Source organism: Egretta garzetta, unplaced genomic scaffold (assembly GCF_000687185.1).
Source record: "Egretta garzetta isolate BGI_Z169 unplaced genomic scaffold, ASM68718v1 scaffold368, whole genome shotgun sequence".
NCBI classification, from domain to species: Eukaryota; Metazoa; Chordata; class Aves; order Pelecaniformes; family Ardeidae; genus Egretta; species Egretta garzetta.
The window spans coordinates 3,594,913-3,609,154 of NW_009260684.1; the positions used below are offsets into that span (position 1 = coordinate 3,594,913).

A 14,242-nucleotide genomic window follows, 5' to 3' on the forward strand; every position below is an offset into this window, starting at 1 on the left:
TGCTTTGTGAGATAATCAAATATGAAGTGTGGCATTGGATGTCAGCCACCAAAATGTGGCAGTTTAGGCCTTAATCTTTTTGTGTCTCTGGCTTTGTCTTGTAGGTTTTCAGAGGCCGGAATCTCTGCAGATAAGGGATTGTAAGGCATGGTTCAGCCCTGTGTTCTTTAACCCTCGCTAGGGTGGAGTAAGATACGCAGGTGCAACAAGCAGCCTTACCTAAGTGAACCAGCAGTATGTGCAGGAGCATAAATACCATGCACAGGCAGTTTCTGTTTCCTTCTCTGTAAAACAGAGCTGAGTCTATTTTGGTGCTTTCTTGTAGTGGTTGTGCAGCAAATTTAACATTTGCATTCCTGAACATTTGAGGTTCTCATAGAAACACAATCCAGAAAGGTGAATGCACTGTTACAGTAAAGGGCTGAGAGGAGAGAGGGTGTTTAGAAAATAGGAGTTTTAATGTTATACTTAGCAATCAGCCTGCTATGCAGCCTTTTGCCGTGAGAGCTGGATAAGCTCTGCCGATGGTGGAACCTGTTAGGATCCACGCCAATAGCCCCAGGAATGAAATGGGTCATTTATTCACTTAGGAGCAAAGTTGCCAACATACACAGCTATAAAGCGTAAGGAAATGTCAGCTGATAAGTTTGATTCTGTGTGACAGTGGGCAGATGAGAGCTGCTGCTTGCTGCTACGACTCATGTCAACTTGGAGGACAGACAGGGATTTTCACATCCTCTCCAGTCATGGTCTTGGGAAGCATTATGTCAGTGCAGGTGGGTACTGTGGCTAGAGGAGGTGGGTTTGCCTTTTCCCTCATCCTGGGTGCTTTCTCCTCCGGGTGCTCTTTCCAGCCCTACCCCAGCTGATACAAACTCCATGCAGCCATGTGGAGAGAGCTGATCTGGGTGAAAATTAACCATCAGCCTCCCCCCCGCCACTTTGAACCCTGCCTAATTCCCAGCTTGGCTGCAGGGTTGCTTTTGTCCAGCCAAGAGAAGAGAGCGTGGGGCTAGAAGGAGGAAGGTGCAGTGCAGGGCCACCTAAAAATGACTGTAAAACTTCAGTCTGAAGATCTGCTCCAAAACTTGCGAGGTCACTTGTGCAGTGATAGCATTCCCTGAGCATATTAAGCATCACCAGCTGTGTTCATATATCTGCCACCATCTTGCTTTCATGGTGACTTTGGATGTGCTGCCTTTGCAAAGTTCCTGCTCACACAAAGCGCTGCCCAGGTTTGGGCAGCAGGACTACAGATGCCATGTTCAGAGGACTTCACTGGAAATGTTCCTGTACTTGTGAAGTCCCAACAATTTTGGCCCTGTTTGTCAGAGCTTCAGTGGATTGGGCAAACCTCAGATATCTTCCTCTCAAAATAACTTCTGAGCCATATCATCCAGGGGCTGATCATCTGTATTTGAACTTGGACCAGCAAAATGCACTAGTCTTGCATGTGTAAATACTTTCTGTGAGCTCGAAACTTCTGTATTGCTGCTCCTTGGCTTGCTGCAGCCTAACACCAGCCATCCTGAGCCACCTCATCCCCTGCACTGCCCTGGCCCTTGGGGAGCCGGTTGTCCACAACCCAGTCATGCTCAGTGCCAGCCCTTGTCCTCCCTTGGTGGCAGGCGCAAGTGGGCTGGCCTGGCTCCATAGGCAGATCCCACTTCTCACAGGTGGGCTTTGGGGAGCTCCAGGATGAAACGGAGGGGAGGGGACTTGTGCTGCCAAGTGCAGGCGCTTCCTCACCATCCCCTCGTCGTCTGCCCTGGTTTGGGAGGAATGTGCGGTGGTTTTGCCCCTTCCAGTCATGAAGGGTCTTTAATGATTTTAATCAGTACTGTGTGAACTAGCCCCTGCATGTAAACATTTATAGTTCTGAATTTACTTAGCTAATTGGTTTTTAAGTCATAAATTAAGTCATCGTTTGACCCACTGTACAGCCCAGGACATAGTGTCAAACCTTACTTAGTATCAAATTAACTCATTAACTTAGACATTTTTGAGGTTTGCGATTTCAAATTGCAAACTTGATGGTTGGGGAGGCATTGGTGAATATAAGTAAGATTTTTTGCCATGAAAACCCATGTTCCTTGCTTGGATTTGTGATCATTTGGCTCAGAAGTAGCAAGACGGATTTCATTCAGATACCTTGCAGTGTTGTGGCCAAGACCAGACACACATCCTTGAGTGTGCATTGCATGCCTCTGAAAAAAGCAGAGCAGCAGGAGGAGATCAGAACTGAGGCTTTTCTAGTCCTGGTAGGAATCAGCTTTGGTGGTTAATATTACAAAACCCCTGAAGCTTGGGGCTCATGTGTCAGGCTGCACAGTAGGAGAGAGAAGCATCTGCTTCTGTAGGCAGGTGATGTGAGAGGGCTGCCTGACCTGTGCCGCAGCATAGCAGTCCTGCTGGGCAGCTGAGGAATGTGCTTTCTCATGGCACACCGCCTCTGCTGCAAGGACAGCACCTCTCCCGCTTGGGAGCCAGCGGGCAACGTGTAGCAGGCCATCCCATCAACTGCTCGCACCCACGCCATGGGCATGGGAGTGGATGACAGCAAGCACACTGCATTGGAAGTGCAAGTGCCGTGGTAGGAAAAGGTGGAGTAGGGGCTAAAGAGTGAGCACATTGTTGTGTGACGTGGTCAGACCCATGTCTGCACTTCTCTTGTATGTGTTGCAGTGTTCTAACTGACCTCTAAAGCGGTAGCTTCATCCTAAGCTGAAAATGTGCCTTTCTACATGATCGATTACGATGAACATGAGCTCAAGCAACTCTTTAATGGGCTCAAGCACGTTTCTCTTTACCTTGAATGTTTACTTTTCATGTTTTCCTCTGTTGTTGCGTGTAATCCAGATGCTTGCAGAAGGGTAAAATAACTCAAGGCTGTGCAGTGCAGGCTCCTGGCAGTGTAGCTCTCTGCTTCCTGGTGTTGTCAGCTCTGCCACACTGTGCTGCATGCAGCTTGGCATTGTACAGCTGGGAATGACAGATTTTGCTGCAGTGCTGCACCCTCATTATGTGTTGCAGCAGAATCTGGCAGACTTTGTTTTCACGTTCATTCTCAAAATTACTTTTATATAAATTGCTTTTATGTGCATTATCTGGGTTTTAAGCTACAGCACTGGCTTGTGACTTCCCTGTTGGGTTGGTTTGAAAGTCACAGGGTATGTTTCCAAAGCTGAAAGGAGGCTGCAGAGGCTCCAAGCCTGTGCTGATCATCTGATTCCACTGCAGCACTTTGAGCTGCTTGTGCCTTTGAGGTGCCTGTGCCTCACGTGGGAGTGCAGTGGGTTACCTTAAAGGGAAAATCTGATGAAACTGCTTCAAGAACTTGTTGTTACATGTGATATCTTAGTGGAATTTACCAGAATAGAAAGGAGATTCCTTACCTAGGATCTGGAACAGAACTGAAAAAACATTAATTCTTCAGGTAGTGTGAATCATTTGGAAGTATGTCTGGTTTTACTGGAGAAAATAATTCCTGTGTGATAAAAAATAACTGTTAGTACTGCATTGTGGTGAGAATTTGAACTTGGAGCAGTCGAGAAATCCTAATGAAGCTTCTCACTCCATTATTTGTATACTCTTTGTATAGCTACTGCTTGGGACTGTTTTTAGTGTCCTTGAGTGTGATTAATGTCTTGGCATAAAGGTATCCTGTGTAATGTGGGTGTTGATGTTTCTATGTGAAATTTGGCTGTAGTATGTTATAAACTGCCTGCATATGCTCTATGCTCTTAAATTCTCTGGATGTTGCCTTCAGGTAGCCTTTTCACTGGGCAGAATGTAGCAACAAGAAACACAGTTTGAAACAGGGCATTTCTTTTTGTCTGTCACAGGTACTGTGAAGGGGAGAGTGAGTATCATCAGTGTCTTGGGAAAGCTATGAAACTGTCTGAAGGTGAATGCGGGAGCAGTGCTATAACCTGCTGTGGAGAGGGGGACTGCTTTACTGTGGTGATGGGAAGAGGGGGGGGGCTCTTTGGGTGCTTTGTCTCTGCAGAGTGTAGACAGCAAACGACCTCCTGATAGCTGAGCGTTAAATAGCTACGGATGTGAGGCTGGCTTTAGGCACAGGCAGAGTAAAACAGCAGCTGGTGAGTGCAGATGAACAGTTGAGCCCTGTTGACTGCCTCGGTTGCCGTGTGGCACCTTGATTGCCGTGTGGCACCTTGATTGCCATACAACACTCCTCGAGGCTGGGTCACCTTCCCTGCATCTTTCCCTGACTGTCTTACGACAGAAACATGCTCTCAAGCCCTCACCCGCAGATCATCTCCATTCACTTTTTCCTCTGCTGCCTACATTTTGAAGCTGTCTTCCCTTACCCCCTGCCCCTCCCCTTCTTTTTTTTTTCCTCCTTTCTTCTTTTTTCAGACATCTGTACCCTGTGTGCCTCCAGTGACTGCTGTGACTGTTGGAGCATGCGGCTGGGAGTGCTCAGCACAGTCCTTGCCTCAGAGCCCAGCTGTGTGTGCTGTGTGTGAGCTGGTGGGGCACACAGAGCACCTCTCCTCTGTAAAAGCAGGTCTCCAGCAGCAACATGCTGGAGAGGGTCAGTAGAGCATCGATGGCATGGCAGTGACTGCATGTGAGGCTGCGTGAGTAACAGCACAGCAGGCAGGTCAAGGGAGAAGGTTGTTCTCTTCTGCTCAGTACTGGTGAGGTGGTGTCTGAAGAGTTGGGTGGATCTTTCACTAGACCAGGTTGCTCAACCTGACCTTGAACACTTCCAATGATGGGGGCATCCACAACTTCTATGGGCAACCTGTGCCAGTGTCTCACCACCCTCATTGTAAAAAATACGTTCTTTATGTCCAATCTAAACCTACGCTCTTTCCATTTGAAACAGTTGCCCCTTGTCCTGTCACTACAGGCCGTGGTAAAAAGTGTCTCTGTCTTTCTTATAAACCTCCTTTATATAGTGAAAGGCCACAGTAAGGTCACCCCAGAGCCTTCTCTTCTCCAGGCTGAACCACCCCAACTCTCTCAGCCTTTTTCCACAGGAGAGGTGTTCCAGCCCTTGGATCATTTCTGTGGCCTCCTGTGGGCCTGGCTCTAGTCTTTCTTGGGAGTCCAGATCTGGACGCAGTACTCCAGATGGGGTCTCACCAGGGCAGAGCAGAGGGGGAGAATCACCTCCCTTGACCTGCTGGCCACACTTCTTTGGATGCAGCCCAGGATATGGCTGGCTTTCTGGGCTGTGAGTGCACACTGCTGGCTCATGTCCAATTTTTCGTCCACCAGTACTCCAAGTCCTTCTCTGCAGGGCTGCTCTCAAGCCATTCATCCCCCAGTCTGTACTGATACCGGGGATTGTCCCAACCCAGGTGCAGGAAGCTGCAACATGGTATATTCTGACTGGACATAAAGGAAAATAATTTTCTCTGCGAGATTAGTCTGACATGAGAACAGGGCCTCAGAGATTGTGGCATCTCCAACCTTGGAGATTTTCACAACTTGATGCAGTCCTGCTCCAGCTTTTGACACTAACCTTGCTTGCAGGGGGAGCTGGACTAGGTTCTGTGACACTTCCGGTTAACTTCACTCCCTTACTGGCAATCAAGATGAGACAGAAAATGTGGATTTCCCACTCCTTCCCTCCTCTCTAGAAAGGAACAGTCTGCTGGGGGAAGCGGTGTGATCCCATCTCAGTACAGCCAAGCCAGTCCTTCCTTCCTGTGAAACATCCTTCCTTCCTTCAGTCCAGGGAGTACAAGGGGGAAAAGGACACATAAATAACAATGTGAGGGAGCAAGGTTAACCAGCCATGCCCTGGAAAAGTGCTGGAGGGAGACCCTCTGCTGCAATTTCTGGCTTATGCTCAATTTTTCACTCTCCACTTCTTAAATGTGCTAGAAGAAAAGCATATGCCCTCTTGGCTCTGATCTTCATTTAGGATGGGATTCAGATAAATTAATGCTTGGCATTAGGCCTGCAAATTTCCTCATTAGCATCTTGTGTAATGCTTGCAGGAATACGCGTGCTTCGAGAGCATGAGGTCCAGAGTACCTGTTGTCCATTGTCCATTAGATACCAGTGGACTTAAAAGCAAATGCAGGCTGCCCAGTAGAACTGCTTCTTTCCTGTTTATGTAGGGTATTTCAAGATGTTGGTTTTCTAGTAGCAGTATCCCTCTGCCATCTCTTTCCGCATTAAGGAGAATCCCCTGGCCAGTCACCAGACCTTGGATCTCTACCTCGTGGAGAGCAGAGTCTTCCCTCAGAGGTCCTAGGCCAGAGGACGGTCTGTTGCACAGTGCATGTGGCTGGTCTCTGTCTGCCGGTGCAGTGAGATGTGCTCACCTTTTTGGGCAATTTGCCCAGCTTCTGGTGCAATGCTGTATGTCCCATGTGTGAAATGCCCATTGTCCTTTTGAGACAGTTAGCCTGCAGGTGAAAATATTCTGTCTGGGCTGTTTTCAATGGCATGACTGTACTGTGTTATAACATCATCCTGGCAGCTTGTCTCAGAGCCTCCCCGTTGTCCGTGGAGCATTCATTTTGAGGTTAATGTGTTTAAATCCCCACTGCTGCAAGTGTGCTCTCACAAAGGTAGTGCATTCCTTAAAAGATCCAGGGTGTGATCTGTTTGTAAAAGTTATTTTATTTAGTTTTTTGTTACCTGAGAATATTTTCAGCAAAAAATTGAACACAAAAGACTCCTGTTAGAGTCTTCCAATCCACCCAGCTGTCTTCACTGAATGTCACATTTAAGAGAGTGAATAAGCTCCTGAATACCTCCTTTCATTTGACTTCTTACTTGCCAGTGAACAAAAAAGATATATTCTGAAACTGCAGGGTGGGAGCTCACAGGAAAAAAAAGCCTGTCCAAGATCACAGTATTTGTGGTACAGCCAGGGGACAGAGCCCCTGAGAGTGTGGGTTGGGAATCCATTCCTCGCAATGTGTTAGCCAGCCAGCCAGCCTTCATTTACCTAAGTCATTGTGAAACACTGTATCAAGGTCCCCCTAGTTCAAATGGCTTCGGGGAGAAATCACACAGGCTTTGGCTGCGTTGCTGTCTGTCTGTGAGTCAGTGTGTGCGGTGGGTGGGGTATCCACCGCTGCTGTGACACTAGAGGCAGGGCTTCCTGCTGGTGCATCGTGCCTCATCTTGCCTGCCTGTTGTCCTGCTGGCTCCTGGCCCACAAGGGGCTCATTTGGCTCAGCTGGCTGCTCCCTGAGCACCTCTGGAAGTGACCCTGAGCTGGCAATGGAGCCTCAGTTTAGTAACAGCACCCAAGGTCTTGCTTTAGAGCAGAGTGTTGATTTCATGGATTGCAAAAGGAGCAGATAGGAGACAGTCTCCTCCCTGTGCCGAAAGGTTCACTTTCAGCCTGCAGTGATGCTGCTGGTGCAGGGGAGTCCCGCAGGCGGGCTGCATGGTGTAACCCAAGCTGTCCAGCCTTCATTGAAGAGGCATTTCAGATGGCTGATCGCTTTCTCCTGGGCTCTTCGAGCCAGTGGTGTCAACCCCTGCTGTTCCCCAGCCAGCTGAGCTGAGGGATGTTGCTAGTCTCGCCCCTCTCTAACAAATGCTTGTCCAAAAGCTGCAGAGTTGCACAGCGTTTCTGGTGCTGCTGGGCTCCAGCTCGAGACACAGCCCTGCACTAGAAGTTTACAGTTCAGGTCTAAACCTGGGTTTGCTCTGGGAGCAACAGCAATGGCACCTGTAACCCGACTCGTCTTCCCTGGCTTCCTTGGGAGCCCTTCCACAAATCTGAATTGCTACTAATTCCAGCCTTCGTTCAGCCCCGTGTGTTTTGGCTGCAAGCACAGGGCATGGCAGGCTGCTGAGCATGCCCACAGAAGCACTGCTGTCCATACATCCCAGTGTAGTGTCCTAAAATGCTGCCAGCAATTTCATCTTCTGCACCTGCACTAAGCAGGGCAAGTGTTGAATTTGCATCAGGGAAGCTGTGTCAGGTATCAGCTAGGCCAGGGCAAGCTGCTTGCAGACACGCCATGGGAAACAGCAGCATAACCTGAAGAGGCATCCCCCACATCAAGAGCAACTTTCCAGAGACTTGGGGTAACACTTTTACTGATTTGGGGGATTTTGATTATCATGGGCAGTTATAATTGGGCTTATGCTTGAATATTGAATTTTATCAGAGTAATTAGTCCTAGATGTCTGCTGAGGGTTATTGAGTTAAAGGGCTATTAGTAAAGATTAATGAAAAATTAAAATTTAGACATTTATTTAAATCCGAATGATCATTTTTAATTCAGGTCACATTTTACTTCCCTGTGCTGCTGTGCTGTCAGTCTGAGGGTCTGTGTGGTACCTGCCATGTCTGCTCGGAACGAGTTCCTGTGTGCACGGAGCAGAAGGAAGTGCAGGGCAAGGTGTGCAGAGAGGACAAGGTGCCCTTCCCAAAACGTAGCTAAAAGTTGGGCATTTGTCTAAGCTGTTCCCAAAAGGTTTTCCCTACTAGTACTAAGGAGTGCTAGAGGCCAATCCTGAGCCATGGGTCACTGTCATCAATGCTGCTTTATGTATGGTTCTTGGCATGGCTTGGCCTGGACCTTCCCAGACAGGTCCCGGGGATGGCTCAGGACTATCACAGGCAAGGATTGTCCTATTTGGAGACAAAGCGGGTTTAGTAGGGCCCCCCTGCTTGTACCATACTAGTTGACCTCAAGGCAGAGGACGGACCAAAGCAAGGCTCACGTACTGATATAGGTGTACTCTGAAGTGCTCTCTTTGGTCAGCAGGATGACAGTGCAGTCTCCAAGGGGCCATTCATCCACCCGGCCTTATGCAACAAACTGGGATCAGGTGAACAATTATCTGACAGTGCTGCCCACTTTTTTTTTTTTTACCTGTGGAGGGTGCCTGGACTCTTTTATATTGAATGCACAGCTTTAAGAAGGCTAAATTTTGGGGGGACAGGTACTGCCCAAGAAGATGGACTGTTCAAGCAGAGAGCTAAGCCAGGTTCTTTCCTCAAACTGTGCAAAGGTAGATAGGGCTGGGTAGGACCTTGAGGCCAGGCAGTTGGATTTCCCAGTGTAGGAGAGCTGAGAGGGATGTCAAAGGGCTGCCCTGCTCACCTTGGGTTTTCAGCAGCCACGTGGCTACCTGTGATGGTGTGGCACTGCAGCTGAGCTGGGCACTCGGTGCTGAGGTTGTTCTTCCTGCCATGGGTGGCTGAGCCCTGCATACAGGTGGGCTGTGAGAGGGACGTGGGAGTGAGCCAGCTAGGAGCAGCACAGGTAGATTGTGAGGAGAGCTGTGCCTCTGAGCCCCATGTGGCACCGTGGTTGCATCTTCAGTGCAACACGGAGCTGCCTGCCATCTCTGGCCAATTCCTGGATAGCATGGGGGTGCCTTGGTGATCCCTTTGTGTGGCTGTGTACTCCAGAATGCAGCCTAGTAGCTGAGCCCTGAAGACAGTATCATGTCTCAGGCCCCAAAGTCCTCAGAAAAATCAACTTCACCAGCTGTGTGTACAGCTCTTCTCTTGATGTGTGCAGAGCATGACTTGCCTTTTTCACAAAAGATGACCTTGTAGGTAGGTGGAAGCTTGCTCTTACCTCTTCATGTGCTTTCTGCTGTGAGGCCACCCATTCTCTGTTTAGGTGGTTCACTTGCCTGTGGTGCAGGACTTGGCCTGGGGTGAGTTTCAGTTTGGGTTCTGAACTATTTTTCCTGTGTATCAGGATTATTCTCTGTTCTGGACTCACCATTGCTTTCAGCTTGGTGGCATCTCTACGTTGTCTCAATCTCCTTGCCACTCCATTACCCGTGCTAATGAGACTGCTCAACAGACCCAGTGGAGGGCTTGTGCTTGGAAAACATGAGAGAGGAAAGATCACTGTTTGTCATGTTTCTTATATTCTTCCCCCAACAACCGCTGCTAGCAATGTTTAGAGATAGATTTTGGGCTACACAGACCTTTTTCTGACCTCCCATCAGGAGTTCTTGCCATCACTTTTTTATAATTGAAAAGGCTTCTCGTTTTCACACTGAGTCAGAGGACAGTTTTAGAGAGTCCTGGGCTTCCTGGCTCATTGTGGTTTCATCTAGATGTGTCTTTCTCTACTCCGGTTATGGGAATCCACATGGGAGACAGTGTCAAAAGCCTTAATAAGTCAAGATACCTTATGTCTACTGCTGCTTCAGCTATTCAGTGTGACTCTTACCTGCTTTATCATGGCTTAAAGTAGTTACCAGCACAGCTATGAATTTGAATGTGCTAGTTCTTTCTTCATTTTCACAAGCTTATGTTCTTCATACTTCAGAGTCCGCCTTCAGCTTGGTTTTAGAGATAAGAACCTCCCTAACCAGGGATCAGTCACCTTTATCAGAGTTTAGGCTAGTTAACAGGATTATATGTTGCTGTTGATGATGAATAGTGTTGTTCACTGAGGCTGGCACAGAACTGCCTACTTAAAAAAACAAATATGCAAATTAGAGTGTTAAATAATCTGTTGACAGCTCTGTTTCGGGTTGTGACACGAGATCAGAACATTCCCTCTGTGAAATTACATGTTGCTGCTTCCTTGCAGGGCCTCCACCTCCAGGCAAGTGTGGAGTCAAAGACCTTCTGAAACATCAGACGCTGAACAACATGGAAGCAAGCACGGAGCTACCTGTGTCCAGCCCTAGACTGTCAATTCATAGAATCATAGAATGGTTTGGGTTGGAAGGGACATAAAAATCACCTAGTTCCAACCCCCCTGCCATAGGCAGGGATACCTTCCACTAAAGCAGGTTGCTCAAAGCCCCATCCGACCCAACCTTTATCACTTCCAGGGATTAGGGCATCCACAATTTCTCTGGGCAAGCTGTTCCACTGTCTCACCACCCTCATCGCAAAGAATTTCTTCCTTATATCTAACTTAAATCTACCCTCTTTCAGTTTTAAGCCATTAGCCCTTGTCCTATCACTACAGGCCCTTGTAAAAGTGCCTCTCCAGGCTTTCTTGTAGGCCTCCTTCAGGCACTGGAAGGCTGCTATAAGGTCTCCCTGCAGCCTTCTCTTCTCCAGGCTGAACAATCTCAACTCTCTCAGCCTGTCCTCGTAGGAGATGTGCTCCAGCCCTCGGATCATCTTTGTGGCCCTCCTCTGGACTCTCTCCAACAGGTCCGTATCCTCCTTCTTTGGGGGCCCCACAGCTGAGCACAGGGCTCCAGGTGGGGTGTCAAGACAGCGGAGTAGAGGGGCAGAATCCCCTCCCTCGACCTGCTGGTTACACTTCTCTTCATGCAGCCCAGGATATGGTTGGATTTCTGGGCTGCAAAAGCACATGTTGCTGGGTCCTGTTGAGCTATTCATCAGCCAACACCCCCAAGTCACTCTCTGCAGGTCGGCTCTCAATCCATTCTCTGCCCAGCCTGTATTTGTGCTTGGGATTGCCCCAACCCAGGTACAGGACCTTGCACTTGCCCTTGTTGATCTTAATGAGGTTCTCACAGGCCCACTCCTCAAGCCTGTCAAGGTCCCTCTGGATGGCATCCCTTCCCTCCAGTGTGTTAACTGCAACACAGCTTGGTGTAATTGGCAAAATTGCTGAGGGTGCACTCAATCCTACTATCCATGGTGCCAACAAAGATATTAAACAGTGCCGGTCCCAATACCAACCCCTGAGGAACGCCACTTGTCACTGGTCTCCACTTGGACATAGAACTCTTTGAGTGCGATCATCCAGCCAACTCCTTATTGACCGAGGGGTCCATCTGTCAAATCCACGTCTTTCCAATTTAGAGACAAGGATGTCATGTGGGACAGTTTCAAATGCTTTGCATAAATCCAGGTAGATTATGTCACTTGCTCTTCCCTTCTCCACTGATGCTGTAACTGTCGTGGAAGGTCACCAAATTTGTCAGGCACGATTTGCCCTTAGTGAAACCATGTTGGGTGTCACCAATCACGTCCTTATTTTCCATGTGCCTTAGCATAGTTTCCAGGAGGATCTGCTCTGTGATCTTGCTGGGCACAGAGGTGAGACTGACTGGCCTGTAGTTCCCTGGGTCTTCCTTTTTTCCCTTTTTAAAAATGGGGTTTATGTTTTCCCTTTCCAGTCAGTGGGAACTTCACTGGACTGCCACAACTTCTCAAATAGGATGAAAAATGGCTTAGCAACTTCATCCACCAGTTCTCTCAGGACCTACGGGTGCATCTCATCAGGTCTGATGGACTTGTGCACCTTCAGGTTCCGTAGATGGTCTTGAACCTGATCTTCTCCTACAGTGGGCGGTTCTTCATTCTCCCAGTCCCTGCCTTTGCCTTCTCTGACTTGGGTGGTGTGGCTTGAGCACTTGCCGGTGAAGACTGAGGCAAAAATGTCATTGAGTACCTCAGCCTTCTCCGTACCCTGGCTAACCAGGTCTCCTGTTTCATTCTGGAGAGGGCCCACATTTTCCCTAGCCTTCATCACCAATGTACCTATAGAAGCTTTTCTTCTTGCTGTTGACGTCCCTGGCCAGACTTAATTCTATCAGGGCTTTAGCTTTCCTAACCTGTCCCTGGCTGCTTCTCTGTATTCTTCCCAGGCTACCTGTCCTTGCCTCCACTCTCTGTAGGCTTCCTTTTTGTGTTTGCATTTGTCTGGGAGCTCCTTGTTCATCCATGCAGACCTCCTGGCATTTTTGCCTGACTTCCTCTTTGTTGGGATGCATCGCTCCTGAGTTTGGAGGAGGTGATCCTTGAACATTAACCAGCTTTCTCGGGTTCTTCCCTCCAGGGTTTTATCCCATGGTACTCTACCAAGCAGATCCCTGAAGAGGCCAAAGTTGTCTAGCCATGCACAGTCCTCTTGGGATAAAACACCAAAGACAGGAGCAGATCACCTGTGTCACCTCGTGTGTCAGCTTCAGAGGATTTACCAGCAGACCTGGATGCTGGGTTTACTTTGGCTTCATCTTGTAGCTCTGCCCACCTCCAGGAGTGTGCTGAAGCCCGACATGTGAATGAGATGAACCCATTCTTTACCCTTACTGTTAAGCCATGCTGTTGTGCAATGTGGGATCCAAGGTTTTTACATCTGGTTGAAGTCATAAAGCAAAGCATAGCTGCTGCTTTGCCTGGGCTGCCAGAGGGGGCAGAGACCTTTCAATGAAGAGCCACTATCTGTGGTTTCCATCTCTGCCATAATACTTGTTTCACCCAGCTCCTGATGCAAATCTAGCAGGACAGATCTTTTTCTTCTGTGATTATAAGCTGGGCTTGACTTTCCTACCCAAGACCATTACGTTTGTCCTGGATCAGACCACAAGTGCATCTAGCCCAGTATTTTTGCAGTGGCCAAGAACAGGGCCCCAGGAAGGAGAGTAGAAACAGGGAAAACCTGCGGTAAGTAGTTCCTGTGTGCTCTCCCAGCCTCCTGTTCCTTGTGCACAGGCACTTACAGAACTTGATGTGGCTTCTGTGGATTTAGTAAACCCCAAAAGACACCTATGGAGTTACTTAATCTGTTTGCCCCAAACCCAGAAACTTTTAGTGTCCACAGTGTCCTGTGGTAGAGTCCAGTAGCTTATCTGCATGTCATGAGAAGCAGCATCTCTCCTTGTTTGTTGTGACTGCAGAGAAAGCGAACATTTGATCATATCCCTCTTCTCCAAACCATTAATAATTTCATAACTCTGTCATATTCCTCCTGAGTAATTTCATTTTCCAGGTTAAATGGTTGTTTGTCAGTGATTTCCTCTGCAGAAATCATACTTTTGACCATCCATGTTGAATATTGTTTCTAGCTGGCAGCATAGGCTGAGATGACACCTGAATTGCAAACAGCTTTGTTAATGCTGGCACACCATGGGTTGATACAGTGGCAAATTAATGTTTTCTTTTTTTTGTGCTGTACTTCTTTCCTAGTAACTCATAGTATTAGCCTTGATTTTTGACCACTGTGGAACAATGGAACATTCAGGAACAGGTGTTTTCCTGAATGGTTGCAGTAAGCTGAAAGCTTATTATTTTACATGTGAAGTTAGAATGGTTTTTACCATGTCTGTAACTTAATGCTGATCTACACTGAATGCCATCTGTCATTGCTCTGATGAGACTTGGGGACGTCCTTCCATAGATCTTGAGAGTTAGCCTTTGCTTCTATGGCCCTGAGCTCAGAGCGTCTTCAGCTGCTTTTAGTAACGTGGTGATGGAATGCATTGATGTAGGGTGGCAGCGAGGGCAGGTCCTGCATCGCTGGTGTCACGTGGGGACATGCTTCTCCAGGAAGGTGTGAGTTCAAAGTTGAAGTGCAGATCCAGAAAGCTTTCTGGAGGT

General features: G+C 48.2%; 1 protein-coding gene across 1 annotated transcript in view; it reads left to right on the plus strand.

Annotated features, from left to right (window-relative positions):
• Positions 1-12,642: 12,642 nt before the first annotated feature.
• Positions 12,643-14,242, plus strand: part of LUZP1 (leucine zipper protein 1) — a 27,590-nt gene continuing 25,990 nt past the window's right edge. The window contains exon 1 of the mRNA XM_009645851.2: positions 12,643-13,309. The gene's annotated coding sequence lies outside the window, so the exon portion shown is untranslated. The remainder of the gene's footprint in view (positions 13,310-14,242) is intronic.